This window comes from Panicum virgatum, chromosome 3K (genome assembly GCF_016808335.1).
Source record: "Panicum virgatum strain AP13 chromosome 3K, P.virgatum_v5, whole genome shotgun sequence".
Classification (NCBI taxonomy): Eukaryota; Viridiplantae; Streptophyta; class Magnoliopsida; order Poales; family Poaceae; genus Panicum; species Panicum virgatum.
The window spans coordinates 29,949,640-29,963,811 of NC_053138.1; the positions used below are offsets into that span (position 1 = coordinate 29,949,640).

Genomic DNA, 14,172 nt, shown 5'->3' on the forward strand with positions numbered 1-14,172 from the left:
AGTCATACACCTAAATCCTGAAACAAAACTTCTAAATACACCTAAATCCTAGGGGGAAAAACTTACCTGACCGCGGCTTACCGCCGCTAGTTGGCGGTTTACCACCTCTCCGGGCCGGTAAACCGGCCTCTCCGGACGGCTAATCGGTCGGGACTGGTAGATCTGGGGTCAAACCAGAACCGGGCCGGACCAATTTGACCGGTAACCCTGGTCAAACCGCAACGGTTTCCACCGGTTTGGTGAACCTGCTCCCGGCCCTGCGTGGAGGAGCTTCGGGGGAGCCCCGCGTCTGGGGCCCGCGCGGGGGTGCCGCGCGGCGCGTCCAGCATCGGGGGCGCGTCGCCGAGGGGGGCCGGCCAGGGGACCCGCCAGGGGGCACTCGGGGGCCGGCAGGGGGCGCCGCCAGTCCGGGTCGCGAGGGGGTAAATGGAATCAGTCCGGGTCCGCCAGTCCGGCAGGGGGCACCGTATGAACATTCATTCAGCTCAGTTTTTCTCCATGTCAACACTAGCTAAAATATAAGCTCCCTGGGGTTGCAGGTGGCATACCAGGACAGTGCTTCGAGAGGACGGCGATCAAGTGCAGTGCAGGTCCGACCACACGATGTGCCTGACCATCTGCCTGGAAAAGAAGTGAATAAAATGCGATTCATGAGTGTTATTTTATTCTGTAATATTATGCAAACACTTTAATTTCGATGGCCAGTCCTTTTGTGGAGATGGAAACCAGTAACTTAGGTGCTTAAATGTTGGTGCAATGAACAAGTACTTTATGTTGTTATTTGTTACTGTGAATTGTTGCTCTAATGTATGCAAATATAATGTTGTGTTGCTGTCCATATAAATGGTTGTGAAGCTGTCCACATGTTTTTCTTTTTTTATTTAGGTGGTACATCATTTTTTCCTTATTTTATTTGTGCAAGAATTAAAAAAATGTATTGTATTGCAAAGTATATTGCATTCCTGCGTGGAGTGGCATGGAGGGCAAAAAAAAAAAAATGGCCGTGTACTCAAACTTTGGAAGCAAACAGAATGCCATTGAGGGCAAAACAAATTTTGGGCACCCAAGGGCATTATGGACTTTTTACAGCTCCGTTACCTTCCGTTAGCATCCCTTCCATCCATAATGGTATAGACGTCATCCCTTCCATCCATAATGGTATAGACGTCAAAATAAAAAAACGAGATGGTATAGAAGTATCACCAAATTTTTTAGTGGTATGGATGTCGGGACATCTTTTGTAATAGTATACATGTAAAAGCCTCAATGATGAGGGGCGGGAGGAGAAGGCAGGGGAGGGAACGAAGCCAGAGAAGCCGAGCAGCCAGGGAGGACACGAGCTGGTGCCTTGATCTCGCTCTCCGCAGGCTGCCCAAGCCTAAGATCAGTTCCAAGTAGGTTACTGCAGAAACTAGTATGTTTCTACGTCAAACTACTGTATTAGCGTGTATCTTCGGTTGTATGTTATCCCAAGACCCCAAATACTGCTAATTGCTCGTGGATAACTCTACAGCCATCACAAAACCCATAGCTGACATGTCAGCATCGACATGTATATAACATACCTGAAATCCGGATGCCACAGTGATCAACCCTGCAATGCATCACCTCATTTTCCATTGAAAATCACAGGTTGAATCAGATAGATGGATAGACGAGGAATCAACAGTTGGAAAGACTACAGGCATATTCTATGGGGCAACATCCGACCGATATGTATGTACACCAATCCAAATTGCAAATACAACAATGTAAAGACACGACGACGACCATGTATGGCAAAGTTAATGGCTGGCTGACTTCTTCTTTTTTTTAATTTTGTTTTCCGGACTATGGGCACCGCCTTCAAATTCTGGGCTCAAAAAACAGCAAGCCGGGGACACTCCTGCAGGTGCGCGGAATTTTGAGAAGCATCTGACTCGCTTTGGCTACTGGCCAAGATTCCCAAGGAGGCGCTCCACCGCGGCATGTACATTCCCAGCAGTAGCAACCAGTGCCTGGATGTTCTCCGCATTGTCAATGAAATCCATTTCTCGGAGCTGAGTAAGCTGTGTTGCATAGAGCTCCTCCGGCGGCACTGAAATGAGATCATCATTAATGATTAGAAAACCAAAAAACAATCATTGATATATAAGCACGCAAGTTTTTCAGTAATAGTCTATACTCACCATTGGAATTATTTGGAACACCAAGGCCACCTGATCCAAGCCCGCTGAGCATGCTCATCAAGGTGTCAAGGCTAGGGTTTCCTTGGGTACCTGAAAATATATCATTGCAAGTGCTCAACTAGAGTACTCTCCCACAATTTATCTAGCAAGAATGCACAGCTGCAATCTAAAATTGCTCAAGAATGGGGAACTCATGGAGGTTAGCCTGAAACTGGCCTGAATGTTCCCTTTCACTTCACTATTTGGATGGTACAGTAAAGGAACTGTAAAGTACCACAGGCATGTCCAGCACTCCACGAATTCACTTGAATAGTTCCAGTGTTTCCAGAGTGGTGACATAAAGACCTAGGGAACTTTCATATGTTTCCCAGTCATCGAATCCATTTGAGTGCAACAGTTTAGTAATATCCAAACGAATTCCAGTATATTCAAGCAATGCCTGATAGAGAACTTGAATGGGACTTTTGGGATAAATGTTTCTGGAAACTTAATGCACTTAAGTTACCTCAGCAGTTTGGCACTAAGTAAGAAACGATCAAATGGTAATCGGTATTCGGTAATAGCTCTTATGATCAAATTTATGGCTTAACTCATGGCATGACTGAAACCTTGAGGAATACAGTCAATCAAGCACCAAATGCAAAGCAAAGCAATAGTTACTGCACAAGCAGAACAACACTAACAAACACTCACACCGAACATGACATAGCGACATACAAATCCAAGTGAAAGAAAACATAGTGGGCAAAAGCAACTGGGAATTTACCTGTGGCGCTGCCCAAATTGTTGCCATCCCTGAATCAAATCAAACAATTAAAATGTAACTCCAAAAACATAATAATGGCACTGCTCAATTTCTATTTCAAAAACACTCACTGGCTAGGTTGTTGTTGACCATTGCGTGTTCTGAGACATGCAACGATGACGGCTGGCTCAAAGCTACTCCAATCAGTTTGTGTTTAGAAAAGATGCTCCTGTAGGTTTACTCCGGTTTCGTTTTTACATGTTCCGCGGAAACAACACTTTATAGCAACACTCGTTTCCTTTTAACTTCACCGGTTTTGAAAATCTCCCAACAGACATTTAGTCATAAGTTATCTTAAATTTGATAGAGGAAATGCAAAACAAGGGTTTCTTTTTTTTTCAAGACGAAAATGCAATTTGTCAAAATGTTACTGATGATGAAATAGCTAGTTCGTGTCCTGTTTCTTCTTAAAATGTCCGAAACGGCCACAGTAGCTTGCTAACCATGTGTGATGGATTCTTTTTACCAATCATGCTAGTATGGAAAAGTGACAGATGAGCTGCATAGAAGCTTGGCAATTCGAAGCTTCTACCGCCTGTCCGCGAGCTGGCACGCCGCTCTAAAAACGACGTGACTCTATTCCTCAAGAAATTGCTAGATACACCAAATTTATGGAGCCAAATGATGGCACATGTAAGTCCGACGGTGAAAAAGAAGTTACTACTGTATGCAAATAGGTACTTTTGAACATGAGCAAAAGATAATTTTATTGATGTATTTTCTAGTAATGTACCGTGGAATATAAATTTTCATGCATAAATAATATGACAACAACAATGGATCACTAACAAACAATGTCTGTACCCGCTTTTTTTTTGTTATTGTTAATTCAGATGTGAACTAGCTCAATAAAGTTTGGATACTCTAGTTCTAGAGATGCATATATATTAATAATGCTAACATATCAAATGTTATTCAGGATGAGCTGGCAAGAATATGGTGTAATGTTGAGCACCACCTTTTATGAGATTAGCTAGCGGGGGGAATGATTTGTTTATAATGAGAAGGTCCGGTATAATAATCAGTAAATAATTTATTGAAGATAGAAATGCTATTAATAAAGCTGAAACTGCCAATGCAGAAACGGGAGACTATGTTGAAATTAACAAATGATGCCAAAGAAAAAGGAAAGAAAAGGGAATAATACACATGGTGCACCTAGCAATCCACATGATTGTGCCGTTGCTTTGGCATACGTTAAGAAAAGGGAAAGATAGTGATGTGTAATAAGATACGTAGAGTTAATTGTCTCAAATGATTGTCTCTCTGCTTAGACTTGCTAAACGGCAATTTTGTTGGGACTCAACACACGATGCACTTCTCTTCACTACTTTTACATACACCAAATTCTTGAAAAAAACAAGTCAACTCACGAGAAAAAGTCTCGCAAGAGAAAAAAAAAGGAAGTGTCACTTCCATAGATGTTGCAGCTTGCAAGCCCATCTCACATTTTTTTGGTCGTGCAGATAAATTGACCTTGCAAGATGGAACACGAAATTCCTACCTAGACGGCCGGCAGCAGGGTGTGCCACCTCCAGCGAATTCGGGTTGTGGAAGAGGACCAAAAGATACGAGGGAACAGAGGTGCCACGGAAGGAGGTGCGCGAGCATGTCGCGCCGCGCGCTCGCCCGCCCGGTGATTGGTGAGCTCCAGGCTAACATGCCCACGAGCTCTAGGCTGGCCTCCAGGCTAACAAGCACATGCCCCGTGCCCATGGTTAACCTAACCGGTGGGAACCGGTCCGGTTTGACCAGTTACCGGTCAAACCGGTCCGGTCCGGTTCCGGTTTCGGCCGGTACCCAACCGGCCCAAATTCAAATTTTAAATTTGAATTTAAAAAATGAAAAATTCCCAAAAAATTCATAAAAATACTTCAAGGTGTGATGAATCTAATGGTGTCAAATTTTCTCAAAAATTCATTCATTTAGTATAGTTTGTGGGAATTTAAAGTTAAATCAAAAAAGAAAAAGAAAAAAAATGGGCCGGCCCATGAAGGCCCACCGATCAAACCGGTCAAACCGGCCGGTAAACCGGTCAAACCGGTCGGTAAACCGGTTGCACGGGAGCTTTTGAATTTCAAACCGGTCAAACCGACTGGTAAACCGGTAAAACCGGCCGGTAAACCGGTCAAACTGGCCGGTAAACCGGTCGGAACCGGTTGCATAGGAGTTTTTGAATTTATTTGAATTTGGATTTGAATTCAACCGGTTTCCACCGGTTACCGGCCTAACCGGTCCGGTAAACCGGTACCGGAGGGCGGCGGTTAGGCCGGTCCGGTCGGATTTTAAAACCCTGCCCGTGCCTCCCCCGGCCAGCCGCTGGGCCATCATGGAGCATAGCTGCCTGCGGTCAACTCATAACCACCACACCAAAGGCACCCTCCCCTTTTCTTTCTTTTATCATCACCAGACAAGGAGTGCAAGCCCCCCAGCTATTCTATTCCACTTGTAGCTTACCAAACCTCAAAACAAGGAGAGGAACATGATAGCATGGGATGATAAAGTTGGCGTGATACTTGGTGCAGAATCAGTTTGTATCGCTGTCAGGAACTCACAGCGACGAGGGAAGAGGCAAATGTAATTCACCAGTATCTAATGCTTGAACTAAGGTCGCCAGATTCAACAGCGTTCCAGGAGCCACGCGCTACCAGGCAGGCCTTAAGCAGAGCAGAGACTGTATGAACAAGAGCACTACGCTACCAAGGGGCATCTGCGGAATCTACACTTTCTTCGGTTGAAGGACCCGGATCGTGCACAGAGTGTGGCGGGTCACTGCTGTGGAGGGTAGACGGGCGCTGATGCGTCCCCTGGAGGAGCGGAGCCTGCTGCTGCGGCTTGATCCCCCGGGTGCGCATGTACTGCAGGAACTGGCCGGGCAGCTCCTCCAGAAGAGATTGCACGACGGAGATCGGGCCACCTGCGCATGAGGACAAAGATCGTTGGCAATGAAATTGCATCAGCAACGGTAATATTCTGTGGCTGTAACGTCACAGCTGGAGCTGGTTGATGGTAACAAGAGCGAATGTAATGGGGTAGATTGCTTCTGACCTTGGACTTCCCTCATGGGGACAAACTGGACGATGTCGCGTGTCGCGATCCTCCCGGTCGAGCTCTCCAGTCGCTTACCGTTGTCAGCGTCCAGGATCTGCAGTGGAGGATTGATAAGTGGACAGAAAAGAAGATCACAGAACAGTGAACTGCAATCCAAGAGCATTTGTCAAAGCTCAGAAAAGAATAAAGTATACATCATAAGTAGACAAACTTTCTGGCATATGGAGTGAAGGTGTGCCATGGTTCATCTAATGCATGGTACTACATTACAGGTACAATTAAGAAAGTGCAGAGCCGTGCTGCGATGTGCTGCCAGACTAAACTACTATACCCAAATGGGCAGATACAACATGCAACAGCTCAGCTTGAAAAAGTAAGCACCGTGAGGTGTTTGGGTCCTTTTTGTCTATACAATGATTTTGCGTACAGCATAGAGTAAATGTGCATAGTCTTTGATCAGGGTAAAGATGACAGGGAAATATTCAGAATATTTTGTATTTGTCAATAATGGAGATTTCTGAAATTTTACTCTACCTCCATTTGTTTGAAATCAGCATTACCAACGCCGACAATGAGAATCGACAATGGCAAGTCTGATGCCCTCACAATGCAATCTTTTGTTTCTTGAATATCAGTCAGAACCCCATCCTGCAAAAATGCTCTGTTAAATAACACTGACCAACAGAGGTCATGCACAGAATTTTATTGCATACCGTGATAATGAGCAGAACGAAATATTTGTTGTTCGAGTATTGAAGGGACTGAGTAGCAATTTCTGCAGCTTTGTTGATAACAGGCCCAAACATAGTTGGTCCAGCAAGGGAAACACTGTAGAGAGAAGAGGTGTACGCTGACATGATGCCTTCAACTCCAACAACCTGTGTTCATAAACAAGACCTTGACATCAATGATCTGGAAATTATGCACACTATACTATTACATATTCAAATGTTAGTTGATAATTTTATGCTTGTGAAGTAACACAAAAAAAATGCTCAGTATAGTCCAAAGATATGCTCAGCAGACATGAACCTCACCTCACAGTCATTTGTAGCTGTATTCAAGTTAAAACAATGTGATACATGACCCTGTGTCTTTGCTCCAAAACCCCATGCAGGAAATCGCCTATCAGTGTCATAAAACTGCAGAACCTCGCCAACCCCCAGTATTGCCTGGTGTATGAACCAATTATCAAGCTCTTGTTGCCTTAAAAACATTTAGAAAATCAGAAAATCCTAACCTGTTGGTATGAATTAGGCCTGCCAGAGGGGTCAATGTAGTGCAAGGACTGAGGTATACGGGGGTCACCATTTGAAGCTGCAAAGGAGAGAAATCCATCAGAACTTAAACAAAGGCAGAGCTGCAAATGTTATATCACAAAAGCTGACAAATCAAACTAACCAGTAAAATCTACAGCCACCATAAAATTGAGCTCAAATCCACTGGATATATAGTCCAAGAAAGTATGCTGGACTTTTTCCTGCAACTTATCCACAAACAATTGTCCTTTCATCTGAAACCAGTTTAGACATATGATGATATGAAGAGAAGTTAGTTTCGAGTGACTCCTTTGTTCAGTGTATCACACCATATAGGAAAACTCAAACCTTTCTTTGTCCCTTGTGGCTGAAAAAAATTGCTCCAGACTTGGAAGTATATAGATTTTCAAGCTGAGTAATAGTTGTCTGGAAGGCCCTATTATCAGACAAAGCAAGGTTACTAAAGTTCTCCCAATAGCAAAGGATGCAAAATACTTCAATGACTATTCACATACCCTATCAGTTCATGGTCACCACTGGAATCAAAATCAAAACACTCAACTAGCAGTGGGTTATCCTGAAATATATAGCAGTTTAGCACAATAGATTTTTTTTTTTGGGGAGGGGGACCAGGTCAACATTAAATTATGCATGTGCTAATCAGTGCAAACAGAAATATCTTCATATCAGTAAAATTGCACTTGCCTTGCTTCCATACTGCTGTGATGTTAAAGTGATTGGCCTCCAAACAGGGTTTAAGTTGTCAGTCACAACTTCTGTTTTGCAGATAGGAATGGGACCAGCAGTTTCTACGAGTTTCGATAATCTTAAGAAAGGGTCCTGTGTAATCAATATCAAGTAAGATTTTCGAGAGTTGTGACTAATGATCAGGTTTTACATTACTGTAGTGAAGGAAGTTTATCCATACACTTTTGGAGAACACATCTTTGTTTTCCAAGTTCAGGCAATGCAGCGTCATCTCAATTGCCATTCTAGAGGAGTCACTTTCTTCAGCATGTACTGTTATTGTTCCATGAAGACCATGTCCACAATCACTTCGAAGCTTCAATGTCAGGCTATGGTTAAATTTTGTGACAATCTGTTAAAGGGGAGAAAAACATCAGACAAGGTACTCTTGTTTGACTTAGTTTGCAAAAGTTCAGATGACTTTGCATAAATACAGAAAATGCTGGAACAAGTTATTCATGTTAGTTGCAATCTGATAAAAACCTCTGATAAGTTGCAGCATGCTTCCCCCAGAAAATCTTGCTGAGATAAGTTCAACATCTGCATAGATCAATAAATGCATATTTTGTAAGGTACATAGAAATTAATGTCTGATGAATCTATAGTTCTGTTACAAAGTCAGAAATCATTTTCCCACTTCCACTTGACAAATCTTTTCATAACAAAATAATGGATCCAAGTGATTGGGGAAAAAGGGAACTATTCTAGGCTATTTTGCAGTTGCTAAATATTTCCACAAACAAAACTTGAGAGAAATGTTCTGCCAGCTATTCATTCATCTTCTCTGAAGCAAATACTTACTGTATGCATGTAATATACAGAACAAATGATTAGAAGGTACACATTGGCATATATGGCCATGTGCAGAATATTATAATTAAAAAAGAAAGAACTGTTGGCTGATTTAAAACAATATCCCATAAGAAAAAAGTAAATAATGAATTAAAGGACAATAATACTTATACCTTCACAGGAGTGTGGTGGTACTTTGTGTCAACGTCATATATCCTGAATCTACAATGAGTTTGGAAACAGTAGCAGTTAGTAAGAGTTTTGTTAAAATCATTTTCTATCATAATAAACTTACATAAGTGGTTGCACGATCTCAAATTGGTAAGACATTGTAGCCTTTGTGATCCATGAGGGCTCCAGTGAATTTAAAATCACTTCAGTACGGCCAATCTCCTCTAGCTTTCCATTTATGTTAGTGTAGACTACTAACATAGGATCACTCTAGAGAAAACATATAACATATTAACTCCTGAAGAAAAAGTACATATACAAAGTAATCAAGCAGAATCAAGCTATGTGCATGCAGTTTCAATAATACACTCATAAAATTAATTAAGGTTGTATACTCCACTTGTCAATAAAAGACGGGTATACCAATATATGGAATAAAAACTATAAACAGTTACCAACTTTTAGTATATGTTTGTTTTCCACAACACTACAAAAATCAGAGACAACCATCCAGGGCTGATATATTTTATTTTTACAAGGTAATGTTATTAAGCCTCTGGAGAACTGTACTAGCAAGATCGAAGTAGGAATATTGAGAATTAAGTACTTAAAAAATGCTATTTTGCACCTTTGAAAATGCGTCCATATTCCGTAACTTCGTCGCCGAAAAAGACAGCTGTAAATAAAGGAAGAAAATAGCATATCAGAACAGATCATGAGATTGTCATCCACAATCAACTTGGGAACATATTTAGTAGGCTTGGCATGTGGACTGAACTGCTGCATCATTGGTAGGCAAAAAGATCACTAAGTAACACTTCCGACAAACAAACCAACAAATAAAAAAAAGCACACCGCCCTATATCCATCTATCATGGTGCTTGGTGCATGGACTGAATGCACTTGCGACAAGGGTTGTGGTAACCGGTAACAAGAACCGAGTGATGAGTGTAGAATTAAGAAAGGTAATTCATGAGCCCAAATATCTTCTTATGAGCGGCAGATGGTAAACTTACATAGTTTGAAGTGTTTTAAATTTCATCAAAGAAACATAAATCCTACAAAAATAAAATATTGACTAACTATTTATTAAATGATGGTTTTGTTATAAAGCAAAAGATCTCCTTCCCCCACCCAGCTCCTCCAACTTAAAATGCATTTGACCTTTTCAAATCCCTTACAGGAAAATGCATCCAGCATGAGAGGTATCGAAAATGAATACAAAAGTTTCCTGACCCAATGCTACAATACGCAATCAACATTTGAGAGAGAGAAAAATCTACCATAGTATCGTCTAGTTCGTGCACGAGAATGGGGCTGATGAGTGATGCCAAAAAAAAAAAAACAAATCGCATGCAATTCTGAATGATGATGTAGCAATTCATAAGAGAAACATATAAGCACGCATGCAAATCCTCCCAACAGAAAGGGACACAAATTGATCGAGGTATGCAACTCAACTGCAGCCAGAAAAGTCTTTTTGCGTTCTCAAGAACAAAAGGGGGCAACTGGAATCGGCAGCACTTTCGTATAACTAAGCTTTGAAATTGGCATACAAAAAGTTTGGCCCGCTTGATTCCGAGCGATCTCCATGAACGGAGCGTACATCCCAAAACTAAGCAGTAAGCACCAAAACCTACAATGCGGCCTCAGTAATCGAAGACCCCACAAACCCCACTTCGATCGCAAGCACTTTAGGAAGGTGGCACATCAGAATTATAATCAGCGCATTTGCGAAGTACAGCAGCTCAGTTTAGTACATTACATTTGGAAAACCACGATCACATTTCAGCCGAGAATCCTGATTCCAATTTCCTATCCCGCCTAACCGGTTCGAAACGAGGCAGACCGACCAAACACAGCAACAAAACCCCAATTCCTCCCAAATCCAAAACCGCAACCACCCGACTCCCGCCCCCAACCACCCCCAGCCACCGGAGAACGGATCCGTGGCCGTCGAAGGGCCGGCCGCGTGCTTCGCTTACCTCGACGGGCGTGTAGAGGCCGCGGAGGCCGCGCGCCTGGAAGAAGTGGTCGACGGCGTCGTTGGGCCCGCCCTGCTGCTGCTGCGCCGCCGCCGCGCCCCCGCTGCTCCGCCCGCCGCCGCCCCCGCCGACGGCCTCCATGCCGCCGCGGACATCGCCGGCCACGGAGAAGCACCCGCCCATCTCCCACCGCTCTCTCCGCCTGCCGCCTTCCCTCCCGAAACGTTAGAAAAATCGAGGCGGCGGCTGCCAACTGAAACTCTGAAAGCGATGGACCCAAATTGAAGAGACCAGGAGCAAGCAAGTGCCTTGACGCTTGACCTTCGCCTCTCTCTCCCTGCCGCGGGCCGGTATTTATACCACCGCCAGGCACCAGCAGCAGAGAGCTCGCCTGGAAATCGGTCGAGGGAGGGGATTGGGTGTGCTCCTTCCGTATGCCTTCCGATGAAGATCCTTGCCTTTTATCCACTGGAAAAAAAACTTACCTTTTGATTCTCCTCGCACGCGGTATTTTTACTGTTGGGAGGACGTGCGCGCGTCGGAACTTTATGTGTAGGAGAAAAAAGGACTCGGCCCCTGTTTAGTTCCCTAACACAAACAAATTTTGCAACGGAATCTTACTAATTTGAAGTATTAAATAAAGTATATTTATAAAACTTTTTTGCATAAGTGGGTTGTAAATCGCGAGACGAATCTAATAATGCTAATTAATCCATGATTAAACAATAATTAGTGGATGGTTACTGTAGCATTACTGTTGCAAATCATGGATTAAGTAGGCTCATTAGATTCGTCTCGTGATTTACAGCCCATCCATGCAAAAATTTTTATAAATAGACTTCATTTAGTATTTCAAATTAGCAAAATTTCTTCGAAAATTTTTGTGTTTTTGCGTTTACATGTGGAAACTAAACAGGGCCTCGTTGTTGCTACGCGTCTTTGCGTTGATTGACCGTTGCCTGATTTGACTGCCAAAAATAGGAAACTGAGGGTGTTTAGTTCCCCTCTTTTGGAATTTTGAAAAAAATCTTTTCACATTTAAAGTATTAAATATTGACTAATAAAAAAGTAATTATAGAATTCGTCTGTAAACTACGAGACGAATTTAATGAGCTTAATTAATTCGTCATTAGCATATGTTACTATAGTTACTGTAGCAATTTAGTGTCTAATCACGATCTAATTAGGCTTATTAGATTTGTCTCGCGATTTACAGTCCATTTATGTAATACGATTTTTTTTCAACTATATTTAGTACACCATGCAGGTAATTTACAAATCTTTTAAAATTTTAAAGTTTGGATCTAAACAAGACCTGAATTGATTTCGGAAAGAACTAGGAAGGCTCGCCCTCACCCTGCTGCCATGCGAGTGGTGTGAAGTTGTTTGCATTAAGACAGGTGTGAGGAATCGGTGGAGCTCACGCGGGGTCCGATTAGTTGGTTACCAAAATATGAAGGGATATGCTAAAATGTGGACATATTGGAGTGTGGGTGTGCCAATTTTATTTAAGGAAAAAAATCTAAATTACTCTTCTTAACTATAGCCAAAATCTAAATAACTCTGTAAACTATTGTGTGGTTCATTTTACCTCCTATCTAAACTATACATTTGGTTCAAATTACCTCCTAATATAATTTATCTTTTTTATTTCTCTACGCATAGGTGGAGTTTTAAGTTGAAATTTTATATCATAATAGTATACACCATAACGCATAAAATGGATCATAATTTTTTATTATTATTTTGATAGGTTAGAATATTTAATAATAAATTAATCATTGGAGTACAAAATTATATGAAAACTAATGGGAAAAACTATAAAACTTTTTCTAAATATGCATTGTGATGTCCACTACTACTCTGCAAAATTTGAAATTAAAATTCAACTTGTGTATAGAGAAACAAAAAAGATAAATTGTATTAGAGGATAAAATAAACTAAATGGTATAGTTTAGGGGTAAATTGAACCAAATTATAGTTTAGGGGTTATCCAGACTTTAGCTATAGTTGAGGGGAGTAAGTTGAATTTTTTCTTTTTTTTACAAAATTTAGTCGATGCTTATTTGGATAATTGGATTCATGGACTAAACTTTAGGTGGGACACATATAGAGAAATCTTTTTAAGCTTAGATAATTGAATCCATGTACTAAACCTTTAGGTGGGACACATATAGAAATATCTTTTTTATCCTAAGATTATAATGGTGTTCTACCTACATGCGCATAGTGCAAGGCAGTTTGGTCGTTTTGCAGTTCGCGAATTGATTTAGTCTAAATTAGGAGCAATGAACTAAATTCTAGCCTGGTGGAACCAAACTTTAGCCTATGGATCCAAAAGGGTATGAGCATGACTGTAACCAATTTCTCACACGTGAGCTAAATTAACATCTGCTCTTAACCGGCACATTACTGGGGGCAGGGCGTGCGGGCTCCACAATTAACTGACGACGTAGCGGCCCACTCCACTCGCACCATTCTACGTTACCCAAACAACCAATCGAGACCAAGTTTTTGGCTTGGTGCAGTCATTCCATTAGTCTGGTTTGCTGCTCATTGCTAGGTTTGTTCGCGGTATGAGCCGTTGCATATCGAGGAAGCGCAGGCGTGGGCAGCGCACGCGGAGAGAGCAACGCGCGAGCGGCCATCGTGCCGTGCACGGTGCACCCACCGCGTCGTGCGCGGTCCGGCTCTCACCAACATCGTGATGATCTTCCAAGGTTGAGTGGGCTACATTCCGTGTCAGATGATCAACAATACCACGCCAACACCCGAAACATTAGGGCAACGTCGAGTAAAACTGAACAAGACCACGCATCACAAATCAAAACAAGAGTGGGCAAACACTAGTAAGAAAAGGTTCCACGAAGGCTTCAGAAACCAAAGCCACAACCCAAACATTCAAACGCTATCTTGTAGCTTTAAAGACAATACAGAGAAAAAGGATTTTTTTTTTGGCCCTGGAAGTTGGATGGCTAATACTCCCTCCGTTTCAAAATGTAGGTCGTTTTGACTTTTTTAGATTCATAGTATTTGTTATGTGTCGGCGTCCGGACCTCGCGGTCTAGCACCAACTAGTAATGGTGTTGCGTGTCCCAGTCCCTAGATGGTTGATGCAAGAGAAAACACAGCGACACCAGATTTATCCTGGTTCCGACCGATGAGACTGTACGTCCAGCAGAGAGGGAAGCACT

General features: G+C 42.3%; 2 long non-coding RNA genes and 1 pseudogene across 2 annotated transcripts; 1 reads left to right on the forward strand and 2 right to left on the reverse strand.

Annotated features, from left to right (window-relative positions):
• The first annotated feature begins 385 nt into the window (after nucleotides 1-385).
• On the forward strand, nucleotides 386-833 carry LOC120701400. The gene is made up of 2 exons (XR_005686083.1): nucleotides 386-466; nucleotides 540-833. It is a non-coding gene; the product is annotated as an uncharacterized LOC120701400 (long non-coding RNA).
• A 982-nt stretch (nucleotides 834-1,815) lies between these two features.
• On the reverse strand, nucleotides 1,816-3,108 carry LOC120701401. The gene is made up of 4 exons (XR_005686084.1): nucleotides 3,045-3,108; nucleotides 2,935-2,963; nucleotides 2,169-2,258; nucleotides 1,816-2,077 (listed from the first exon to the last, which is right to left on the reverse strand). It is a non-coding gene; the product is annotated as an uncharacterized LOC120701401 (long non-coding RNA).
• Nucleotides 3,109-5,389: 2,281 nt separating this feature from the next.
• LOC120698897 lies at nucleotides 5,390-11,420 on the reverse strand (annotated as a pseudogene).
• Between the last annotated feature and the right edge of the window lie 2,752 nt (nucleotides 11,421-14,172).